This window comes from Syngnathus acus, chromosome 10 (genome assembly GCF_901709675.1).
Source record: "Syngnathus acus chromosome 10, fSynAcu1.2, whole genome shotgun sequence".
Classification (NCBI taxonomy): domain Eukaryota; kingdom Metazoa; phylum Chordata; class Actinopteri; order Syngnathiformes; family Syngnathidae; genus Syngnathus; species Syngnathus acus.
The window spans coordinates 27,943,141-27,955,371 of NC_051095.1; positions in this window are offsets into that span (position 1 = coordinate 27,943,141).

Consider the following 12,231-nt stretch of genomic DNA (forward strand, 5'->3'; position numbering starts at 1 on the left):
ATGGATTTTTACGGTCTCCGGGGCGCTCTAGCAGGAAGCAAGAGCGAGACAGACGAAGGAGATAATGCGCCGAAGAAGACGTGCTAGTTTGTGTTTTGATAGGCGTATAATTCACACGAAGAAGAGACAGAACGAGATCAAGACGGACATTACTGAAAGGGAGCTTTTATACACAAACCGTCATTATGGGGGACAAAAGAAATGCATATGATGCCGCTTTTAAGCTAAAGGCAGTCGATGTTGATGACATTGTGTTACGTCACCCTTTTCTTTATTTCGTGGTCCCGTCTAGTCTGGAGCTATACGTGTCGCTCGCTAGTTTAATGTAATTTAGCGCTTCGTGCATGAATAAAATTAGCATGAACAGACCCTCATCACACTCGAAGAAATGCATAAAAGCGACGACGAAAGAGAGACTGAGAAAGTGTGAGGCGAAGGATATCTAACACTATTCCAATCGGACGCTGAGGAGGAAGACTTCGATGGTTTCAGTGCACAGGAGGAAGATGAAGACGATGAAGCTCTTTTTTTACTTTTACTGGTATGTTTTTTAACGAGCCCTGTTGGTGCTGTACTACCGTGTTGCTGCTGTGTTACCGCCGCGTCACGGGCAGTGTTGGGAAAGAAATGTTAAGGTATGTTATTAAAACTTTAAAAAAGCTTTCTGTGTCCAGTCTTTCTTTGTTAATAACTCGCGTGCACACTTCCGTGTTGCTGCGGTACTACTGCTGCGTCACAGGCAATGTTTAGAAAGACATGTTAAAGTATGTTATTAAAACTTTAAAAAGGCTTTCTGTGAACGGTCTTTCTTTGTAAAAAACGCGTGTGCACGTGCGGCTTATAGTCCGGTGCGGCTTATATAAGAAAAAAACTAAAATATCCCCCAATTTTAGCTGGTGCGGCTTATAGTCCGGTGCGGCTTATAGTCCGGAATTTACGGTATTCTATTCTATTCTATGGATGGATGGATGGATGGATGGATGGATGGTAATGCCATAGTTGTCAGCTATGGTTGTCCCAATCCTCAATAATATATAATGAGTGTGAAAGAGAGAAAGAGAGTGCTGCATAAGTGATGAAAAGACGATTGTGAAAGATTAGATTAGATACTTTATCGATCTCCGGGGGGAAATTCAGGTGTCAGCATTTAGATACAGAAACACACAGATTAAACAGATAGACAATATATCTTAATATTAATAAATAACAAATAAATACATAATAATTAATGAATCACAAATAGATGTATAAATAGATTAACAATTGATGGATAAACAATAAACAGTGTAATCCTCACAACCCCCTTTCCCTTGTACAGGTGAGAAAGAGAGCGATGCAGCATATAGGCAACAGCATCCTCTACGCCCACCTTCTCTCGATAGGCAAATTGTAGAGGATCAAGAGTATGGCAAACCTGAGGCCTAAGGTGGTGAATCAGCAAATGCTCCAGAGTCTTCATCACATGAGACGTCAGCGCAAGACAAGCGGGTGCTGTTGAACCTGTTACAAAAGTCATTCAGCTGGTTTGCCCTCTCCACACCGCCGCTAGCGGTGACACTTTGCCTCGGACCACAGCCGATGATCAGCCTCATTCCGTCCAACGCCGCACTGTTCCGCTGCAGCTTCTGTTCCAACTTCTTCCTGTTGAGCTGAGCCCTGAGCTCCTTCTGCACACGGTTGAGCTCCTGCTCATCACCGTCCTTGAAGGCCCACTTCTTTTAATTCAGGAGGTCCTTGATCCCACTCGTAATCCATGGCTTGTTGTTAGCATAGCAGCGCACCCTCTGTACTGGAACCACAACATCCATGCAGAAGTTGAAGTGATACGGTCAATAGCCTCCTCAAGGTCCTCAATGTGTGGACCCCGCAACACATCCCAGTCGGTAGTCCCAAAGCAGCCCCTCAGCGACTGCTCAGCCTCAGGAGACCACTTCCTGAACAGGCGAGTGGTCACTGGAAGTCTCTTCAGTCTAGTCTTGTAGCGCGGCCGAGGCAGAACCAAGTTGTGATTTCCTCTCCCAAGTGCGGGCGGAAGGGTGGCACTGTACACATTCTCGACGTTCGCATACAGCAAGTCGATCGTCTTATTTCCCCTGGTGTAACAATCCACATACTGGGTGAAGGCAGGTAGAGTCTTGTCCAAAGTCACATGATTAAAATCCCCAGAAATCAGCAGCATTGCCTCAGCGTGTTTCGTCTGCAAGTCAGCAACCTCAGAGTGGATGACGTCACACACTACTCCGGTGTCGGCACACGGAGGAACGTAACTTGTACAAACTTCCTTGGCAGATAGTAAGGACGCAGGGTTACCGCCAAACGTTCAATGTCACTGCAGCAGATGGAAGTCTTGATGTACACACGCCCAGGATGGCAGCACTTTACATTCACATACAGGGTGAGACCACCACCCTTACTCTTCCCACAGGCTTTGATGTCTCTGTCGGCTCTGACCATGCTGAAGCCCGGTAGCTCAACGCTAGCATCCCGTATGCTCGCCGTGAGCCACGTCTCACAGAAGCCCAGCAAACTGCACTCTCTGACAGACTTCACAGTCATCACCATCGCAGCCGGCTCATCAGACTTATTTTGCTGCGAGTTGATGATCAGGAGGCTTAAAGCGCCACTTCTTAGCGAGCCGCCTAGCCATTAGCTTAGACTTTAGCTTAGCCCCGGCTCTGCAGCCCCGATAAGGCATCCTCACCTCCACAGGCAAGTGTGGAACCACACCCACCCGGGACCGGGCTCTCAGGCCAAGGAGAAAATCCCTTGAGTAGGCAATAGTCACCATAACACAAAAATGAGTAAGTATTAGCAATGCGAGAGAGAACTCCGGGAGGCTGCCACACCGGACGGCACCAGGGGCGGAAAAAAGGCATAGTGTGACAGCCTGCAGAAATACAAATAAGTGCCCGTTTGAGCAAAAACTAATAATTTCTCTAGAATTATCAGTCTCAATAAAAATAACCTTAAATACTTATTTGATACTGTGACAAAATGCAACAGCAGCCAACCTCCGTTAGACCCCCCCATTCCGCCGATGATTTCGTGCAATTCTTTTACTCAAAAGATTCAGTTTATTAGGGATGAGATTATGGAGACCGCTGCAAAAACCCAGTCAAAACCCGCAATTACTGAAGTTAATATAAATAAGTCTGAAAATCATCTGACAACCCTCTTGCCTGTGTTTGTTTTATTCTTGTTAGTGTTGCATTAATCATGTATTGTGTTTTTTTTTTGTTATTGTTGTATTAATCATTAATAATGAATGAGAAGGGTGATATTGGTGCAGTAAAAAAGCCAGGTCTGGCTCAAAAGCAGTGGTTTTGATGTGCAAGATGTCTCACAGGTGAGAGTCACTCAGTCTTATCCTCGCGCGGTTCTTGTTAATGTTCATAATTGAGAACGTCTTCTTGCACAAATACTATGTCAACCCAAGCAAGCTCAGCATTTTCTTTGCAAATGTCCGAATCTCTTGGAACACTGTCTTTATCCAGCTGGCGGTAAAAGTTGACGAGAGGCAGTTGTTTGTAGTGGTTATGACTGCGCGTCACACTGCAGCTCAATGAGCTCAAGTTGCAGGTGGTCTGGAACGTCATTAGCATCCACGGAAAAAGGGGAGGAAAAAAGTGTGATCTCCTTTTCAATAGTTGCAGTGGGCGGCGCGGACACGCAGTAGTGTTTTTAGTAAGTAGACCAGTGGTTCTTAACCTTGTTGGAGGCACGGAACCCCACCAGTTTCATATGCGCATTCACCAAACCCCTCTTTAGTGAAAATAAGATTATTATTTTCAAATTCAATACGTAGATGTGTTTTACTGGTGCACAAAATGAGCCGTGCATGAACATCACCTTGTTCAAAGAACAAAACCAACACAATGCATGACACTCCAGCCCCCCCGCCAGCTCACCAACCCCCTCTCACCCCCACAAAAACACTCTTCAGTCTTCACTCCCACCCACCAGTCTTCCAACACCCCCTTCTCCTTTACAGATCTTCAGAAAGATTAAGGCAGGGAAGGCCCCGTGCCCAGACGGCATTTGTCCGAGACTGCTTAGGGACTGTGCGGACCAGCTGAGTGGCGTGGTCATGTACCTGTTCAACCTGAGCCTGAACAAAGTTCCAGCCCTGTGGAAGACCTCCTGCGTGGTCCCCGTACCGAAGGTGCTGCGCCCCAAGGAGCCTAACCACTTCAGGCCTATTGCCTAGACTTCCCACCTGATGAAGACTATGGAGAGGATCATCCTGGGTCACTGCGTTCACTGGTGGGAGCGCAACTGGACCCCCTGCAGTTTACTTACCGGCCTGGTGTTGGGCTGGACGGTGCAGTGATTTATTTACTGCACAGATCACTGCTTCACCTGGAGGACATCGGGAGCACTGGGAAGATCATGATCTTCAATTTCTCCAGCGCTTTTAACACCATCCAGCCTTCACTGCTCAGGGTGAAGATGGAGAAGGCGGGAGTGGACCAACGCCTGGCTGCATGGACTACAGACTTCCTCACCAACAGGCCGCAGTACGTGAGGTTACATCGCTGTGAGTCTGACGTGGTGCGCTGCAGCACAGGTGTCCCCCAGGGTACGGTGCTCTCTCCTTTCCTTTTCACCCTGTACACTTCGGAGCTTAAGATCAGGGGATGCTTTGAGAATAATTGTCAATTTTTGTCTATGTGAAGCCCTTTGAGACTGCTTGTGATTTAGGGCTATACAAATAAACTTGGCTTGACTTGACTTCACCCACGACACCACACACTACCACATTCAGAAGTTCTCCAACGACACGGCCATTGTTGGATATGTTTCTGAGGGGAACGGTCTGGAATACAGGACGGTCATCAAGGACTTTGTCAGCTGGTGTGAGCTCAACCAGCTTCAGTTGAACACCAACAAGACAAAGGAGATGATCATGAGCTTCGGGAGGACAGCACCCCACTTCACTCCAGTGAACATCCAGGGTTCGGACATTGAGGTAGTGGAGAACTACAAATTCCTGGGTGTTCGCCTTAACAACAAACTGGACTGGACTGATCACACTCACGCCCTGTACAAGAAGGGCCAGAGTCGCCTCCACCTGCTGAGGAGACTGAGGTCCTTCGGTGTGTGCAGGGCTCTCCTCAGGACCTTCTATGACTCTGTGGTGGCCTCTGCCATCCTCTACACTGTGGTCTGCTGGGGTGGGGGCAGTACGGCCCGGGACAGGGGGAGACTAAATAAGATGGTCAGGAGAGTAAGCGTTGTCCTCGGCTGTCCCCTGGACTCCATAGAGGTTGTGGGTGAGAGGAGGACGTTAATTAAGCTGAAATCCATCATGGACCACACCTCTCACCCCCTCCAAGACAGTGTGCGGTCCCTGAGCAGCTCCTTCAGCAGCAGACTATTACACCCACGGTGAAGGAAGGAGAGATTCCGCAGGTCCTTCATTCCCACTGCTGTCAGACTCTACAACATGCGTGGCACCTGATCAAAATTGTGTTTCGTCTCTACCGCTACTAGTGGCGCTTGTATTTGTCCTTGTCTGTTGTACTCTACCAGCTCAGTGGCCTAGTGGTAGAGTGTCCGCCCTGAGACTGGAAGGTTGTGGGTTCAAACCCCGGCCGGGTCATACTAAAGACTATAAAAATGGGACCCATTGCCTTCCTGCTTGGCACTCAGCATTAAGGGTTGGAATTGGGGGGTTAGATCACCAAATGATTCCCGAGCGCGGCACCGCTGCTGCTCACTGTTCCCCTCTCCCCCAGGGGATGGATCAAAATCACATGGGGATGGGTTCAATGCAGAGGACAAATTTCACCACACCCAGATGTGTGTGTGACGATCATTGGGACTTTAACTTTAACTTATTTATCCATTTTTACATTTGGCACTTGTCTCTATTCTTGCACTCTTGTAAGCTGCTGTGACAAGTAAATTTCCCCGCTGTGGGGTAAATAAAATTCTATCATCATCCTCATCATCACAACAAACTACATACGTGCAAATCTGTGTGACTTCTGCTGTTGCCTTTGTGAGACCAGTTTAGATGTGCGTCATCACAAATATACACGATGAATCAGATGTGTTCGGACCTCCGCAGTGGAGGCTCTTAATACTGACTCACCGAACCTCTAGGGCAGTGGTTCTTAACCTTTTTCCTTGTTCGCACCCCATTCAATTCACCAACCAGTTCTCGCACCCCCTTCCAGAATTGATGAAAAGCAATATCATCCATCAATTTTCTGTACCGCTTAGTCCCCACGGGGGTCGCGGGCGTGCTGGAGCCTATCCCAGCTGTCATCGGGCAGTAGGCGGGGGACACCCTGAACCGGTTGCCAGCCAATCGCAGGGCACACAGAGACAAACAACCATTCGCACTCGCACTCACCTAGGGACAATTTGGAGTGCTCAATCGGCCTACCAAGCATGTTTTTGGGATGTGGGCGGAAACTGGAGTGCCCGGAGAAAACCCACGCGGGCCCGGGGAGAACATGCAAACTCCACACAGGGAGAGCCGGAGGTGGAATCGAACCCGCACTGTGAGGCGGACGTGCTACCCAGTGCGCCACCGAGCCGCCTGAAAAGCAATATTGATATCATAATCATAATGTGTAAGTAACAAAACCATCATGTATTTAATTCTTTATTTACATAACTGACAACAAAATAATGCATTGCAGGATTACAAAAAATCAAGATTACTTTCATACTAGGAAAAAAAACATTGTGCTTGTACTATGCATGGTGTGTTGTGAATTATTATGGCTGAGCGCCAAACTCAGTGACTTTGTTGCTGTTGCTTTCCATTTATGATGGCATCAAGTCTTGGTGCTGAGTGCCACTCGCATGTCGTGTTGAGGATCCAGCCGATTTCTGCTCTTGGTTTTGATGTGAAGCAGACAGGAAAATCCAGTCTCGCAGAGGTAAGTAGTCGCGAAAGGCACGGACACAGTGAGAGCCTTCTTTGCCAGTGCAGGATACGTTTCCAACTGAGAAAACTCCATTTGGATTCCACGATTGTTTCTCAGTTCGAGATCTTCCTTGATGTTGCTATCATCATCAACATCTTCCATATTCTCCTTAAAAGCAGGGGTGGGCAAACTTTTTGACTCGCGGGCCGAACTGGGTTCTAAATTTGGACCGGAGGGCCGAACCAGGAGCAGATGGACGTAGTTTTTGTGTGAAGTAATATAAGCGACCTGTAAAGGTCATTGCATAAAAGATTTTGGCCTTTAGTAGGTAGTAAAGCATGGATATTCCAAACAAGTTTTTTGAAAACAAATGCATTTATTAACAGCATTAAAAAAAAAATCACAAAAAAACTGCTATCAGTGATTCTCATAAAATACGACACTATTATTATGAATAACAGTCTCCATCACTTCAGTGCCTGCAGGTCAGATTAATGAAAAATGTTTATCTTATGAGATCACATCAAACAGCAAACATTCTGACCAAATATATCATCTTGAAGAATCGGTGAAAGCATACATCCAAATAAAGTAATCAAAACGGCAACACGGTGAGGGGTATCTGAACATCAGAGCAGAGTTTTAACTCACAAACACCTGGTAACAGAGGTGAGGAAACGAGAAACACTTCCTTAAAGTAAGCCTTAAGAACTTTACAGGTTAAGATTAGTCGCAAACAGGTGGTGCATCAATGTCCTTGAGCATCCTGCATTGTTTGAAAATGAGAATGGTCGCTAGTTTCAATCCCTGCTATGTGTACAAATCATATTCAAAATGCATTTTTTTACAACAAACTTGAGAGCCTCCCCTTCATTTTCAGTGGGAACAGTGTTGTTGGTCTCCCTTTTTTGCTAGTGCATCATAGTCTGGAGTAAAATTTGTTGTGGCAATTCTTAGGAGAGATCCGTTTACCTCGATCTGTGACGGGTTGATGTGGCTGAACGTCACGTCGCGTACGTCGAGCCAAATTGGCCACTCTTTTAACATTCGGCACTCACTTCTTTTCTTCGGGCCACTCATTTTAATGGAAGGATTCCAGGGGAAGGTTCGTGGGTGGCTTTAGCGTAAAACTGTATCTGAAAGCTCAGCGAGCGAATTACAAGAATGCTGTCGTCACAGCCCACGCTCTAAATTCGGGACTGATACAAATAGAGCGCGAGTGCGCCATGTCCGTACTACTGAGTACGTACGTACACGCACTTGTGAGTGTGCACCGAGCTTTCTGACACGGCTTCCGGTAGTAAATGCGCAGGCGAGCGGTTCCCCATCTACTGGGGAAACGCAGTCATTGCAGGCAAAATGACAAAAAAAAAAGTTTAATAATACAATCAATTCAGGGTTGGCGGGCCGGATTAAACGGTCCCGTGGGCCGGATGTGGCCCGCGGGCCGTAGTTTGCCCACCCCTGCCTTAAAAGGGTGCCAGATCCAGTCGTCACAGGGTTGTAGCTCTCCACACAAGAAGTAGTCATCAAATGAGGTGCACAGTATCTGCAGATGTTCAACAATTTTTGAAACAAAATCTGGATGTAGGGAAGCATCCTCTGTGACTGTTTCTTCAAGGGAAGGGAAATTTGCCAAGTTATTTAAATACTGGTGTAGGTCTACAAAAGAAAAGTATAGTGTGCATGTCTGTGATACATGTCTATACGTACGTACATGGTGTGATATTGTGCATGTAAACTTTACATATCACACCACATTACATTGTAAACTTTTACATGTTTGATTTTTACAAAAAAATGTATATAAACTATGAACACTGAGAGCTTATTAATTATTATAGCATGGCATTCTAATTATGAGAAAAACGTATTACTACTAAATATACAGCACGGGGCAGTACACATACATACCTTCTTAGGTCTACCTCGGCTGATGACTGAAGAGAAACTAACAGTGTGAAGCCGAAGCAGGCTTATGCAGTGAGTGACACGTACTAGACACATTGTGATCAATGTTTTCTGAGTAACTGTGTTCTGAAGCATACCTGTCAAAATCATGTTAGCTTCCCAAGTTTTTATTGTGTATTGTTATTCGTTTAACAGTACTTAACTTTACTTACAAAATAAATTAAAACTACATAAAATACAAATAATAAATAAATAAAAATTATTATATATTATATATATATTAAATAATTATTATAATAATAATTGGCTGTAAGGCTTAATTAGCATTATCCCTAATGCCAATTAACACAATGACTTCTTGATTTCCAGAATTTTTCACTTTTTTCGGTTACCTGACCATTGTAAATTTCCCCCAGGGTATCCTCGCACGCCCTAGGAAGCATTCTCGCACCCATAGTTTCCCTGTGCAGCATCACTGGCATTGTCTCTGATCTTAGCGTCGCCTTAGTCCTTGGTGTGCGGACGTTTGAATGGGAAAGTGTATCATGGATTATCTTCCAAACGCACATCCGTGTGGGTGTGAATTGGAAAGTGACAGGGGAGAACACGCTCGCACCCGATTATGAACATTTGCTCATGTGCACATTCCCGTTTGTACATGTTTTATTTTTGTGGCTCGCTCCAGGGTGCGCAGGTCCCCACAACAGTGCCAGCGGGCCAGATTGATTTTATGATACAATGCTTCAGGCCGGTCTGAATTTAGACACTGGCCGGACCATCTTATTTATCCATGGTGATTTATTTACGCTATCTCACTTTGTTTTACACTCTATCCCCCCTACAATGCACTCTCCCCTCCTCCTCTCTCCTCTTCTCTCCTGCCCTCACCCTCCCCTCCTAAATTTGAGCGACCCGTAGGCTGGGATGGCTCATCACTTGTTGCACTGCGTTACTCAACTCCTCCCCGAATCTCTCACGTTTAGATTTGTATTCACCAGAGTGCAGTTTGAAATTAACATGAGCCAACATGTAGAGATGCACCGATCCGATACCTGGATCTGATATCGGCTCCGATCTTGACAAATTAGCTGGATCAGATATCGGATATCCGATCCAGCATTCTGATCCCGCCATTTCTTTTTTAGCAAGACAGTTACTGTGATCTAGCCTAGTTACTTCTGTTTGCAATGCAGGTTACCTCAACACGTAGAGCACGCACACCACCAGCTAGCGTTGACAAAACAGAGCACCCTGGAAAGCACCGGACCGAGCCAAGTCGGCGATTCCAAAATATTTCAAAGTCGACATACCAACAAGTCTGACTGCAATATGCAAAATCTGCAACATGACAGTTTCGTGGGGTGGTGATAAAGTCGGAAAATTCAACACCACAAATTTCTATATGCACCTCCAAAAACACCATGCAAAAGAGCATGCAGAGTCGGTGGAAAGTACAACAAAACAGCTAACTTTGGTGGATGCAATGCAACGACTGGAGAAACTGCCAGCTGGCAGCATAAAGGCAACTAACATAACCGAGAAGGTTATGGAGTTTATTGTTTTGGATATGCAACCTCTCTTTGTTGTTGACAACGAAGGATTCTGCCGCCTCTTTGAACACAATGAGCCCAGGTACAATTTACCGTCTCGAAAATATTTTTCTGAGACCGCTCTGCCTGAACGCTACAACAAAGTGTGCAAACACATATCACAAGAATTAGAGAATGTAGCATCAATGGGCTTCACAACTGACATCTGGACCTCTGACATGTGCCCCATGATTCTCTTAAGTTTAACTATCCACTGGTTCTACGCGAGTTGTGCACAGCACAGCGCAATGCTCCAGGTGAAAAACTTTCAGGGATCACATACCAGAGACGCAATTTCCACTGCAATAATTTTTAGGGGTCGGGAACCTATGGCTTGCAAGCCAGGTGTGGCTCTTTTGATGATTGCATCTGGCTCGCAGATTTCAGCTCTTCAGATAAAACATATTATCACTTGTTTTAATCCAGCCATCGATTTTCCGCGGCTCAGTCCTGTTCAGGGCTGCAGTTGGCTGCAGGAGCAACTGTCCATTGTTTTATTGGATAATAGCCTACAGGTAAACGTCCCCTTTAGACTTAGTTTGCTCGGTCATTAGCCCAGGAGCTGAGTAGCAACTGTCCATTGTTTTAATTGGATAATAATTGGATAGGTAAACGCCCCCTTTTGAATCAGTCTGCTCGGTCATTAGCGCAAAGCTAACCCTTCGACAAAGAAGATGGCCAAAAGAAAAAAAGATGAGTATCGTACATTTCAGAATGAATGGACCGAAGAATTCGCAGGTTCTGCGGTGTCTAATTTGCAGTGACAAAATTGCCTCGAGGAAACGGTCGAATGTAAAGCGGCACTTTGACACGCGCCATGCTACCTTTGCATCACAATACCCTGCGGGAGACAACAGAAAGAAAGCGTGCCAAGAGCTACTGAGCAGGGTGCAAGCTAGCCAGCAGCAACGCCGCGTCTGTACCCGGCAGGTGACTATAATTCCGCTAGCTTTGCTGGATCTTTAGCAACAGTGAGGAACGGAAAACCATTCACAGATGGCGAGTATGCTAAAGTGTTCATGAAAAAAATTCAACCCGAAGACCATCCATCCATCCATTATCCCCACGGGGGTCGCGGGCGTGCTGGAGCCTATCCCAGCAGTCATCGGGCAGTAGGCGGGGGACACCCTCAACTGGTTGCCAGCCAATCGCAGGGCACACAGAGACGAACAACCATTCGCACTCGGACTCACACCTAGGGACAATTTGGAGTGCTCAATCGGCCTACCAAGCATGTTTTTGGGATGTCGGAAGAAACCGGAGTGCCCGGAGAAAACCCACACGGGCCCGGGGAGAACACGCAAACTCCACACAGGGAGGGCCGGAGGTGGAATCGAACCCGCACCCTCTTAACCGTGAGGCGGTCGTGCTAACCAGTGCGACGCAAAGACCAGCTGATTCTTAAAACTTGGAACGCGCTTCCTGTCACATACCACACACTGCAGCGTGTGAGTATTGGTGTATTGACTATGTTTGGATCTCCGTATGCATGTGAGCAGTCATTCTCACATCTTAAAAACATCAAGAACAATCTATGATCACGTTTAACGGATGAAAGTCTCAACGCTTGCATGAAGCTTAAGTACCAACCAGATTACAAAGACATCAGCAAATCCATGCAGCACCAGAAGTCGCATTAATGGTGAGTATTATAACAACATTATTTTAAAAAATTAATTCAGAGGCTTATTATACTGACATTTAGTTGAATTTACTTTTAAAATGTATTATATGTCTCTCACTGACACAAATCAAGTGAAGTATTGCAAGCCTTTTATTATTTTAATGTTGCTGATTATGGCATACAGCTTAAGAAAACTCAAATATCCTATCTCAAAATATTAGAA